Source organism: Ictidomys tridecemlineatus, chromosome 2 (assembly GCF_052094955.1).
Source record: "Ictidomys tridecemlineatus isolate mIctTri1 chromosome 2, mIctTri1.hap1, whole genome shotgun sequence".
In the NCBI taxonomy this organism is placed as follows: domain Eukaryota; kingdom Metazoa; phylum Chordata; class Mammalia; order Rodentia; family Sciuridae; genus Ictidomys; species Ictidomys tridecemlineatus.
In genome coordinates, this window is record NC_135478.1 from 123,481,369 (window position 1) to 123,495,914 (window position 14,546).

A 14,546-nucleotide genomic window follows, 5' to 3' on the forward strand; every position below is an offset into this window, starting at 1 on the left:
AAATTATGTTTGTGAAATTCATTCATGGTTTGTGTTTATCTACAGTTTGCTTCTTCTCTTTGCTGAGTAACATTCCCATTTATATATGTGCCATATATTTTTATCCATCAGGAAATGTCGTTAGGATTTTCTTTTTTCAGTTTGAAACTGTGGTATATAATATTGTTTAAATATTTTTGGTGCATATGTGTGTGTGTGTGTGCAAGAAATGTTGTAATATTTACATCAAAGGATATTTGTCTTTAAGTGGTCAATAACTTTTCAAAATGTTCATACAAATTATATTCCAAGCAGCAATCTTTGGCATTCCATTTATATCACGCTTTCATAAACAGTTGGTATTATAAATTTTTATAACTTTAGCTATTTTCTTGTTATTGGAAATTATATTTGTATTTTTCTTACAAAAATAATTACTTTTAAAATCTTTATGATGTAACTATGTAAGTAGTTTGCCTATACTTCTTTTTGTTGTACTTTTTTTCTTGTTGATTTGCTGTTTATTATATATTTGGGTGTATGACTTAAGTCAGAGTTGGATAAATAATTTATATATGTAAACTATTTATCCAACTCTGACTTAAATTTGAATTCTTCAATATTTTTCAATAGTGGATTCTTATAAAGAAATGATCCTTGTTTCAATGTGATCTAGTTTGTCAGTTTTTATTATAGTAACTGTCTTCAGGTTTGCTTATTTATTCATGTATTTATTTGTCTAAACTGTGTTTGCCTTGCTTTTGTATCTACAGTCAGCCCTGTGTAGATTTACGGAAACAATTTTAGGTAGATGCAGGGGTATTCATTTGCTTATGAATATTTAAAGGGGCGTACAATTTTCTGCATGGCTCTGAGTGCATGTTAGGGAAAGCAAAAAAACATGCCTGGGAGTTAAAACAGCATATGCATTTTGAGTTCTCATATTTGCTTCAGATGTGGGGCATAACTTAGAAGTGCTTATGATCTTTTTAACTCGTTTGAACACATGTCATTGTTGTCAAAACTCCATCCAATATTTTTGAGGTTTATTTATAAATTTTTATTGTTTTTCATTGGTCTGTACCTGTCTATACAGTCTCAGTAACTATGACTCTGTGATTGTTGCTTTCGATAATGTCTTTTTACTTCATTGTGCTTCAGGATTTTCTTCACTGTTTTTGAGTTTTTGCATTTCTATATAATTTTTAGATAGAGCTTTTGAATATCCACAAAAATACATGTTAAACATTTTAATTGTGATTACACTGACTATTTAGATCAGTAAATGGATAACTGACTTTAATATATGGATGTGTAAAATGAACACACTACATTTACCTATATTGTTATCATTTAAAATTTCTCCTAATTGAGGCACAGCCTGTCTTCCTGCCCCACATCCCCACAGTCTGGAGTTCTAGGGGAGAGCCACTGGGTGGAAAGCCACCCACACCTGTGCTGGGGTTCCTTATTCACCAAAGCATGACTCCTCATCCAAACATCAGAAAACATATAAGCTTGAGGCTTCCACTGCCATGAAACTGGAATATCACCGCTTCTATCAAAAGACAACAAACAAGGATCTGGTAAGATGTCACCAAGGTCCCTGTGGCCTGGCTGTACCAGAGGTTTCTCTACTAGGGGTGCTAACAGTTATCCTGTTGCTGAGGTAACAGGGAGTCTTGTAGGGAATTTCCCATCTCTTGTTTCTCCTACTAATGCCAACTTCTTATGATTACTCTCTCACTAGTCATATAATCTAATACCTCCATATTCTCACATCCTCCCTCATAAACATCTCAGCCAACCTTCCAGTCCCCCTTTCTACCATCAGAAACTGTAAATCCATTATGCAAACCTATTGACTATATGGTTGAAATAACCAAACTCATCATTTCTGTTTATAGTGACAAAACTGTAAATGTAAAAATAGAAGCTACACATGGGCTACACATTGGGTACACTGAGTGCTGTAATTCTGATCTCTTCCTGAAAAGTGAAGTATTGGTAACCTGTAGGCACACTATAAGACAATAGGGCAGAAGCTGTAATACCTCTGATCTACTCTGCAAGAGAGGAAGACACACAGACATCATGAAAAAACAAGGGAGGAAAATGCCCCAAACAAACCAAGACACTACAACGATAGAATCCATAGATAGTGTAGCAGGTGAAATGTCAGACAAGGAGTTCAGAATATACATAACTAAAATTACTTGGAAATTAAAGAACCACCTAAATGAACAGATACAGGCAAAAATTCATTACTCCAACAAAGAGATAAGAGAACAAATTCAGGCGACCATTGATCTATCACACCAATAAAAAGATAAGAGAGGAAATACGGGTTGCAAGAGATTATTTCAAGAAAGAGATAGAGATACTTAAAAACAAAAACAACAAACATAAATATTCAAAATGAAAGAAACAACAAGCCAATTGAAAAACTCAATAGATAGCATCACTAACAGACTAGACAACTGGAAGACAAAACTTCAGACAATGAAGATAGAATATATAATCTTGAAAATAAAGTTAATCTCACAGTGAAGATGGTAAGAAACCATGAACAGAACATCCAAAACTTATGGGGTACCATCAGTTATGGTATAAAGGAAGGTTTAGAGATTAAAATCAAAGAATGCACAATCTCTTCGATGAAATAATATCAGAAAATTTCCCAAGCATGAAGAATGAGTTAGAAAATCAACTACAAGGGCCCTATAGGACACCAAATGTACAAAATTACAACAGATCTACACAAAGACACATTATAATGATAATGCCTAGCATACAGAATAAGGATAGAATTTTAAAGACTGCAAGAGAGAAAAAAATCAGATTACCTACAAGGTAATCTCAGCAGATTTTTCAATCCACAATCTCAAAGCCAGAAGATCCTGGAACAACATATACAAAGCTCTAAAAGATAATGGATACCACCAAGAATCTTATATCCAGCAAAATTAAGCTTCCAATTTGACAATGAAATAAAAATTTTCCATGATAAACAAAAGCTAAAAGAATTCACAGCAAAAAAAAACCCTGCACAGAACATTCTTGGAAAACATTCCACAAATATGAAAAACAACAATGCAAATATGCTAAGGGAATTACTACAACAAAAGAAAAGCCAACCAAAGGAGAATCAAAGTCAAGCTAAATACCAAAAATAAACAAAAAATGTCCAGTAAAGCAAATCATATCTCAATAATAACCCTAAATATTAATGGCTTAAATTCACCAATCAAAAGACTTAGACTGGTAGGTTGGATTAAAAAAAAGACTAAACAATATGCTGTCTTCAAGAGACTCATCTTATAGGAAAAGATGTCCATAAACTGAAGGTGAAAGGTTGGGACAAAATATACCATTTACATCGTCTATATAAGCAAGCAGGAGTTTGCATCTTCTTATCAAATTAAGTAGACTTCCAGCCAAAGTTAATCAAGGGGAATAAAGATGGACATTTCATACTGCTTAAGAGAACCATACAACAACAAGACATAACAGTTATAAATATATATGCCCCAAACAATGGAGCACTATGCTCATCAAACAAACTCTTCTCGAGTTCAAAAGTCAATCACAACACAATAATTCTGGGTGACTTTAACACACCTTTTCCACCAATAGATAGATCTACCAAACAAAATCTAAACAAAGAAACTATAGAACTAAATAATAAAATAAATAACTTAGACTTAACTGACATATATAGAGTATAGTATCCATCAATGAGTGAATAACTTTTTTCTCAGCAGCATATGGATTCTTCTCTAAAATAGACCATATGTTATGCCACAGAGAAAATCTTAATAAGTACAAAAAAATAGAGATACTACCCTGTATTCTATAAGACCACAATAAAATTAGAAATCAATGAGAAAATAAAAAATAAAAGCTACTCCAACACCTGGAGACTAAATAATATGCTATTGAATGAACAATGAATTGCAAAAGATATCAAGGAGAATATTAAAAAATTCTTAGAAGTAAATCAAAACACTGATGCAACATATTGAAATCTCTGGGACACTATGAAAGCTGTTCCACGAAAAAAGTTCATTTCATGGAGTTAATTTCTTAAAAAAAGAAAAAGTCAAAAAATAAATTACTTAATGTTACATCTCAAAGCCCAAGAAAGAGAAGAACAAATCAACTCCCAAAGCAAAAGGAGACAGGAAATAATTAAAATCAGAGCTAAATCAGTTAAATTGAAACAAAAGAAACAATTGAAAAAAAATGGACAGAACAAAAATTTGGTTCCTTGAAAAAATAAATAAAATTGATAAACCATTAGCCATGCTAAAGGAGAGAGAAAACTCAAAGTACTAACATCCATGATGAGAACTGAAATCTTATGACAGACACTACAGGAATACAGAATATAATTAGAAAATATTTTGAAAATTTTTACTCCAATAAAATAGAAAATATCAAAGGCATCAACAAATTTCTAGAGGCATGCAATATGCCTAAACTAAATAAGGATGATATACACAATTTAAGCAGATCAATTTAAAGCAAGAAAATAGAGGACTCTACCAAAGCCTACCAACCAAGAAAAGCCCAGGACTGGATGAATATACAACTGAGTTCTATAAGACCTTTAAAGAATAATTAACACTAATACTTCTCAAACTATTTCATTAAATAGAAAAAGAGTGAACACTTCCAAACTCATTCTATGAGGCCAACATCAACTTGATTCCAAAACTAGACAAAGACCATCAAAGAAAGAAAACTTCAGATCATTATCTCTAGAGAATATAGATGCAAACAAATCTCAATAAAATTCTGACAAATTGAGTACAAAAACATATCAAAAGATAGTACAGTACGATCAAGTGGGGTTCATCCCAGGGATGCAAGGTTGGTTCAACACACTGAAATCAATAAATGTAACTCATCACATCAATAGACTCACAGATAAAAATAATATGATCATCTCAATAGATGCTAAGAAAACATTTGATTAAATACAGCATCACTTTATGTTCAAAACACTAGAAAAACTAGGTAAAACAGGAACATACTTCAACATTGTAAAGTCTATTTATGCTAAGCCCCAGGCCAACATCATTGTAAATGAAGAAAAATTAAATTTATTTACTCTATAAATTGGAACAAGACAGCAATGCCCTCTGGCACCACTTCTATTTAGCAAAGTTCATGAAACTAGCTAAAGCAATAAGATAGATTAAAGAAATTAAAAGCATATGGATAGGAAAAGAAGAACTCAAACGATCATTATTTGCAGATGATATAATTCTATACCTAAAAGACCCAAAACATTTCACCAGAAATCTCCTAGAACTAATAAATTAATTCAGCAAAGTAAAGTAGCTGGATATAAAATCAACATTGATAAATCAAAGGCATTTCTGTACATCAGTGATAAATCCACTGAAAGTGGAACTAGGAAAACCACCCCATTTACAAAACCTTCAAAAAATATTTGGGAATAAATTTAATGAAAGAAGTGAAAGACCTCTATCATGAAAACTATAACATACTAAAGAAAGAAATTAAGGAAGAACTTAGAAGATGGAAAGATCTTGATAGGCAGAATTAATATTGTCAAAATGACCACACTACCAAAAGCACTATACAGAGTCAATGTAATTCAAATCAAAATCCCAATGGCATTCCTCATAGAAATAGAAAAAGCAATCATGAAATTAATCTGGAAAAATAAGAGACCCAGAATAGCCAAAGTATTTCTTAGCAAGAAGAGTGAAGCTGGTAGCATTACTATTCCAGACCTCAAACTATACTTCAGAGCAATAGTAACAAAAACAGCATGGTATTGGCTCCAAAATAGACTGTTAGACCAATTGTACAGAATAGAGGACACGGAGATTAACCCACATAACTTTAGATATCTTATATTAGACAAAGGTGCCAAAAACATACATTGGAGAGAAGATAGCCTCTTCAACAAATGGTGCTGGGAAATCTGGAAATGCACTGTAATAACATGAAATTAAACCTCTATCTCTTACCATGCACAAAATTCAACTCAAAGTGGATTAGGACCAAGGAATTAAACCAGAGACCTTGCACCTTATGGTAAAAAAGTAGGCCCAAATCTCTATCATGTTGAATTAGACCCTGATTTTCTTAAAAAATCTCCTGTAGCACAAGAATTAAAACCAAGAATCAATAAATGGGATGGATTCAAACTAAAAAGCTTCTTCTCAGCAAAAGAAACAATCAGTGAGGTGAATAGAGAGCCTACAGAATGAGAGTATATCTTTACCACAAGCACATCAGATGAAGCACTAATCTCTAAGATATATAAAGCACTCAAAAACATAACACCAAAAACAAAAAAACAAAAAAACAAATAACCCAATCAATAAATGGGCCAAGGAACTGAACAGAAACTTCTCAGAAGAGAATATACAGTCAATCAATGAACATATGAAAAAATATTCAACATCTCTAGCAATTAGAGAAATGCAAATCAATTAAGATTTCATCTCACTCCAGTCAAAATGGCAGCTATCAAGAAAACAAACAACAAGTGTTGGCAAGGATGTGGGTAAAAAGGCACACTCATATATTGCTAGTGGGACTGCAAATTGGTGCAGTCAATCTGGAAAGCAGCATGGAGATTCCTTGGAAAACTAGAAATGAAACCACCATTTGACCCAGTTATCCTACTCCTTGGTTTATACCTAAAGGACTTAAAACATCATACTACAGGGACACATCCATATTAATGTCTATAGCAACATAATTCAAAATAACTATATTAGGGAACCAACCTAGATGCCCTTCAGAAGATGAGTGGATAAGTCAACTTTGATTTATTTATATATATTCATATTCATTTATTTATATATATTCATATATATCTATATATATGAACGAACATTATTCATCATTAAAAGAGAATAAAATCATGGCATTTGCAGGTAAATTGATGAAGTTGAAGAATATAATGCTAAGTGAAGCAAGCCAATCCCCCCAAACCAAAGGCCGAATATTTTCTTTGATATGAGGATGCTGACTTATAATGGTGATGGGGGGTGGGCATAGAAGGAATGGAGGAACTTTAGATTGGGAAAAGGGGAGGGAGGGAAAAGGAGAAGGCAAGAGGGAAGGAATGATGGTGGAATAAGTTATATATCATTACTCTAAGTACATGTATGGTGTGAAAATACTTTGTATACAATCAGTAACTTGATAAAAAATTGTACCATATATGTGTAATATGAAAAAATAAAAGGCATTTAGACTAAGAAAAAAAATTCCCCTTATTAATGTTTTATTATTTTTCCTATAAGCCTTTTATAACTCTTACTAGAATAACTCCTAGGAGTTGATTTTTTTAATTGATAATATACATAGTTTTCTCTTTGGTATCTTCCCCAGAAATAATTTATTTTTGCTATAGTGGACATGTAGTCTTGGTGAATCACCTTAATTACCCAAATTCCACAAAAGACTGATATGATTCCTCTGTAAATCGCACAATTTTTAATTTTGTATGTATTCCTAGAGAGTAACCCTTTGAGTTCCCAATTAAAATCCTGGGAGTTTTATCAGACCTCTCATCCTTAGCAGGTTCTGAAATGTAGCCCCATGGGGCTCGGAAAGTTTTGCTCACCTTATTTTCTCAACTGCCCCTTTCACTTGTGGAATCAGACTGTTAAGGGATCAGTCCCTCCCAACCACTCCTACTTGAGATGCCAGTCTCAAGTACTGGTTGTACAGGGTACCCCCACTTTTGTGTCATTTAGCTACTAGTCAGGGGTTCACTAATTTGTTCAACAGAATTCAATGACTCAATGACTATTTCGAGTTTACTGTAGAACACAATATCATAAGGGATGAATAGCCAATACAGGTACATGTAGAGAGATGTAGAAGGGTCCTGACCACAGGTGTTTCTATCCCCATCAAGTTAAGGGTGGGCTAATCTCCCTGAAAGATACATTCATGTTCCTGGAAGTTCTTCAACTGTCACTTAGGGGTTTTATGGAGGTTCAGTTATCTAGGTATGATCAATTAAATTATCGGTCTTTGGTCTTTAACTCAAACATCAGCCTCTCTCCCCTCTCTGGAGCTTTGACTGAGGGTGAGACTAAAACATTCCTGCCCTCTAACCATACCTTCGTGTTTCCTGTGACCTGCATCCAATCCCAAAACTATCCAGCACCCAGTGATGAGATTATGTTCTCATTTTTTTTTACTAAATAGATCTATACGATATTATATAATGTTCAAGTCATCTATGCATTAAGTTAGCAAAGACAAACAATAAGGAATTACCAACATGATTGCTGATTCTAATTGTTCTCAGCTCATTAGCATTCAAAAAGATATTTATTATTCCAAAGATTGTAAGGATCTTATAGCTCATATATTCAGACTAGAAACTAAAACCAAATATTTTAACAAAATTTCCTCCTTTCACCTCTCACTTAGGAAACTACAAGGTTTTAGGAGTCTGAGTCAGGAAACAAGGACAAAAATCAAATTTTTATTTCTTATAATATCATGCCAGAGAGTTTCCCAGTTGTTATTAAATGCTGAGAACAAGGGTGGCATCAGCGAACAGAGAAATATCACATTTATAGGAACTGTCTTACCTTGAATTCCTTGGGATTTTTTCAGTGTGGTCCAAATTTCATGGAAGAGGTTAACTTTCAAATGATCAAAGTAAGGCTGTGGTGTGGGCATGGATGTCACTGTCATATTTTACAACTTTATTTTCTAACTTACTAAAAGTCACATCTTACCCCAGTGAGTTTTATTCAGTAATATTGTTGGCCTTATTTTTATCTCATGTATGTTTATAAAATACCTACTGTAATTGGCTCATTTATCACACTTGCTTCAGTTTTTGTAAAAGAGGAAATTCTGATACTATGAAATCTACAGTTTAGTAAGTAATTATTTAAAAAAAGAAAATGAATCCTAATATTATTAAAAGAGAATGTACATTTTGTTTATTCAGAAGGCATGTAGGTATGATGTTATAATTTTAATGTTTTCCTTCACTCAACAGAAGTCAACACTGTCAAATTCTTTGTACCCAATGGATCAGTATTAAGAATTATAATGGATATATCAAATATGCTGTCTCTAAAATAAACAATCAATGCATTATTTTTTATTCATAAGAAAAATAAGTTATATTGTGTACTTATTGAAATTCACAATATATTGGCACTAGGAATATACAAACTATTTAAGGCACAGAATATGTTGCAGTTACTCAAACTTAAATTCTTCAATATTCTTATTGTTTTCATTCAATTTGTCTGTTTGTATTTACTGTTGGGTTTTGCCTTCATACAGTATAGAAGTATACATGTCATTCTGTCAATATCAATGATCAATCATTTTGGTAGGAAAGAGTTTAGTTTTTTCTTTATTATGATTTCACTCACTTCTTAGTAAGTAAATTCACATAACATTACATAGTGTCATGATCCAAGTGTTCTGTACTTTAATGGAACTAAAAGAATATGGAATTACTAAGATGCTCACAATATAATGGTTCTTATTATAACTTTAGTGATATTAATTTCAAATTGTTTCTTGCTTGGCTTTCATGACTGCTATTAGCTTCTAAACCATCATTATACTTTTGTTTTTGTTTGAAATTTTAAAAATCGAATTCTATTTGTTAATTTAGAAGCAAATTATAATATGATAACTGTAAATACAATATATTGTTTAGGTTATAGTGAAAACTAACTAGGAATGCTACATGAAACCACAGTACTAAGTTGAAGAGAGTCCCAACTTGTAATACAACTCTGAGAATAAATAACCTGAACTTATTTAATTTTTTAATTTTATTTACTTGTTTTTGCAGTTCTGCAGATCAAACCCAGGGCTTTGCAAATACTAGACAACTCCTCTATTGACGAGGTAAATCACAAACCTCTTGATTTTAAACTAAAGAAAAATATAATTTATGAAAATAATATATGTGATATATCTAATTTCATCTGGAAGTGATGAGAAAAGAAAGACAGTGGGTGAATATACCTGGCACCTCTCCTAGGCAAGGCTTCACTGTGATTTCCAGGAAAACCCTCTCCAGCAAGGAGCTGGTCTGCGCCCTGTGTTCTAAGCAGAGTCAGTGCACCATGGCGGTGGTAAAGGAAAACAAACAGCTAATTTCAGAGATAGAGACACCAAGAGCATGTAATAAAGCACATATAATGTTTCTACCTAAGTGGGTAAAATTGAAGGGTTTATTAAAGACAAGCTTATTATTTCACAATCTTTACATATTTCTAATAACTGCATAATAGTTTTCTTCTTTGTGAAGTAAGTAAAGTTGAAAGTAGTTGGTTATAATCCTCCATGAATTACCTGGGACCATTTTTATTAGTCTTCTGACATAGTGGCTGTGTGGGTAATGAAAGACATATTTCACTTTTGCAAAAAGGAGCTAATAAAATTGATATCAACAAATACCGTCTATATGCAAATTGCTTCCTTCTACCATAGGTTTTTCAAGACCACAAATGTCTTAAGACTGAAATGATACTGTCAATCTCTTTATAGTTTAATCATTTTAGGAAATCAGATTATAGGTCATCAAAGCATCTAACTTGTATGACTTACTAATTCAATGTATCTTTAACTTTTTTCTTAACATATATTACATATCAAATGTAATCAATTAAGAAATTATCAGTTTCTTGTCTATCTGGGAGTATTCAGGTTTCTGTTTTGTTATTATTATTTTTGTGCTAATAAAAGAAACACTTTATCATAATTTGAATTTAATAAACTTTGAATACCATCAGAATTTACAAGAGTGCGTTGCAATTTGATTATTAGTGTACGATTATTGCCCACTAACCATAGGTTTTTGCTTTCTTTGTATTCCCATCTCCATCTCCCAGGGTGCTTTCTGCTTTCTTTTTTTTCTCACATTTTCTTCCCCATATTCACCTCTCAACTTTTTTTTTTTTCTGTACTCTGATCACTATGACTCACTTTTACTTGGAACAGGGATCTCTTTTCATAATTAATATAAAACCTCAATGTACTTTCAAATTTAAGTTGATCCATTCTTTTCCTTCAAAGGAAAAAAAAGCAGTGCTTACAAATAATAAAGTTGGAATGCATTTCCTGAAAAAAAAAAGTAAAAGTAAAAGAAGAATTTCTGAGGAAATTTTACTCTTATAAGTTGATCTGAACCTGTGGCAACATGGTGAAGATTTGGGCCTACTTTTTCTCCTATTAGGCAAAGGATCTCTGTTCTAACTCCTAAGTCTTTGATCCACTTTGAGTTGAGTTTCATACAGAGTGAGAGACAGGGGTTTAATTTCATTTTGTTACATGTGTATTTCCAATTTTCCCAGCACCATTTGTTGAATAGGCCATCTTTTCTTCAGTGAATGTATTTGGCACCTTTGTCTACTATGATATAACTGTATTTATGTGGGTTTGTCTCTGTGTCTTCTCTCCTGTACCATTGGTGTACATATCTTTTGGGTGTCAATACCATGCTGGTTTTGTTACTTTGGCTCTGTAGTATAATTTAAGGTCTGGTATTATGATGCCTCCTGCTTCACTATTCTTGCTAAGGATTACTTTGGTTATTCTGGGTCTCATATTTTTCCAAATGAATTTCATGATTTCTTTTTCTAGCTCTATGAAGAATGTCATTGGGATTCCTTGTTAAGTCTTCCTTAACAAGACTCCTAAAGTACAAGAAGTAAAATCAAGAATCAATAAATCAGGTGGATTCAAGCTAAAAAAGGTTCTTGTCAAAAAAGGAAACAATAACATGAAGAGAGAGCCTACAGATTGGGAGAAAATTATCGCATGTACCTCAGATATAGTATTAATCCCAGGATAGATGAAGAACTCAAAAAACTTAACACTAAAAAACCAAATAACCCAATAAATAAATGGGCTAAGGAACTAATTAGACACTTCACAGAAGTAATACAATCGATTAACAAATATGTGAAAAAATGTTCATCTTCTCTAGCAATTAGAGAAATGCAAATCAAAACCACTCTAAGATTTTATCTCACTCCAGTCAGAATGGTAATTATCAAGAATACAAGCAACAATAAATGTGGGTGAGGATGTTTGGAAAAAGGTATAATTATACCTTGCTGCTGGGACTGGAAATTGGTGCAACCACTCTGGAAAGCAGTATGGAGATTCCTCAGAAAACTTGGAATAGAACCACCATTTGACCCAGCTATCCCACACTTTAGTTTATACCCAAAAGAGTTAAAATCAGCATAGTACAGTGGTGCAGCCACAGCATTGTTAATGGCAGCTCAACTCAAAATAGCTAAACTATAGAACCAATCTAGGTGTCCTTCGACAGATGAATGGATAAAGAAAATGTGGTATATATACAGAATGGAATATTACTCAGTCTTAAAGAAGAATGAAATTACAGCATTTTCTGCTAAATGAATGGAGCTGGAGAGTATCATTCTAAGTGAAATAAGCCAATTCCTGCCACAGTCCGACTATAGCAAAATAACCGGGGGGTGACGAACAACTTGTGTACATTGATACAGCTGGAGTGGGAGTTGTTTATTGTAGGACAGGAGGGGTAGATATACATTCCACACAGCTTATCTTAATTAACATAAACTAGATACAGCAGTCTATCAATAAAGAATCTCCACACTTAATGGCTCACTGGCGTTACTTCACAAACCACTCCCTCTGCAATATGCCAGGTGCCATCTTGACTTGTTTACAGACTCTAATAATTCCCCCAAAATAAGGCCAAATATTTTCTCTGATATGCAGACAATAATTCACAATAAGGAGGCATGGGGCTAGAGAAGAATAGAGTTACTTTGGATTAGGTGGAAGGGAGTAGAGAAAGGGGAGTGGGTATGGGTTTAGGAAGTGTAGTAAAATGAATCAGACATTATTACCCTATGTACTAATACTACACAACCAGTGTGATTCTATATTATGTTCAACCAGAAGAATGTGTCAAAGTGCATTTTACTCTCATATCTAACTAATTAGGACAAATAAATAAATAAATAAAAACAGTTGATCTGATTGAAAAGTGTTAGAGTTTACTCTGAGACCATGTGTCCAAGGAATAATAAAAACATAAACCAACAATATTATGACAGTAAAGTTTAGAACAAAAGTTGCTATTTACCATATTATAATAAAAAGTATATTAAAAATAATCTAGGCAGTCATCTTACCATGTGAAATTTTTTTTCTGAAATTTACACAACTTATCAATAAAACGAGTCACAAATTTCAGAGTATATAAACAATTATAAGTCTTTCTATTTTGTAGAAATACTCTAGAATTATTTTATAGCATATATGCTATATAATATTTTAGGATTCAGTTCTTAGTTCTTAGATAAAAAACCTAAATTAATAAGTAAGAAAGAATAAAGTTAAATCAATTTAGTGTTTAATTCAAAAAGAAGGAATAACAAAATATGCCCAAGAGAAGAAAAAATGAACACTAAAAAAACCAAGACATATATACATCAAAAGTATAAATACTCAAAAAAAAAAAAAAAAGAAAAAGAACAAAGAAAGAAAACTCAAGAGCAATTTCTTTGAGGAAAATTACTAAATAGCTCTTTGTTAGATAATGTAATCAAGAAAAAAGGGAATGGGCAATACTGAATAAATTTCTTACAAAGTAAGAAATTGTATGTAGAAATAAATAAATGTACTGGGGAATTAACAGGTTTATTACAGACTACCCTGTTCAATTTTAAGCTCTTAAAATTGAAATGGATAATATGAATTATTTTCTGGGTTATAAACTATCAAATCTGACCTTAGAGAAGCTGAAAAATCTAACCAATCCATTTGTCAGAAAATATACTTGGTGAAAACATAGTTGGTGAAAAAATTATCTTGCAAGTAACTCAGGTCATTTTTTAAAATAATTTTCAAAAGCTTGAAAGAACAGATAAGTTTAATTCTTTAAACTTTTTTAAGAATATAGAAAAAGGAGTTAATGAAATTTCTATGCTACAATAAAATATGAAACCAATCTTAAAGACACTACACACACTCACAGAAACAATTATTGAATATCTTTTATGAATATTCATGCACAAATCCTAAATATTAATGAATAAATGAAATAACTTTAAAATAAGAGCAGTGAAAAAGTTGACTAAAATACTCAGAAAATGACTGTGTTCTATACCCATTAATTCCCATTTCATTGTTTTACTCATACTGTGTAATTATTTTTGATATTTTAAAAAAAAATTTTATTCACCTAATTATATAATATGTCTGATATATTAATATATCACTATTTGTATATTAATGTGGAAAATTAAATTAATTTAAAAACCATACTTTTCATTGCAATCAAAATGTAATTGAGTGTTAATTAAAATTGGGTTCAAATCACATTCTTGACATTTATTAACTGAATAAACTGGTATTTTCTAACAAAGTAGCTGTGGGATAAATAATAAAATGTTTGTTTGTCAGTGGTATCTAGTAGCTCTAACACAATCATTGCTATCTATCAGTATAGAGCCATGAAGCCATCAATAATAGTAATCTACTTTATTGTTATATTAAATAGTGTATTG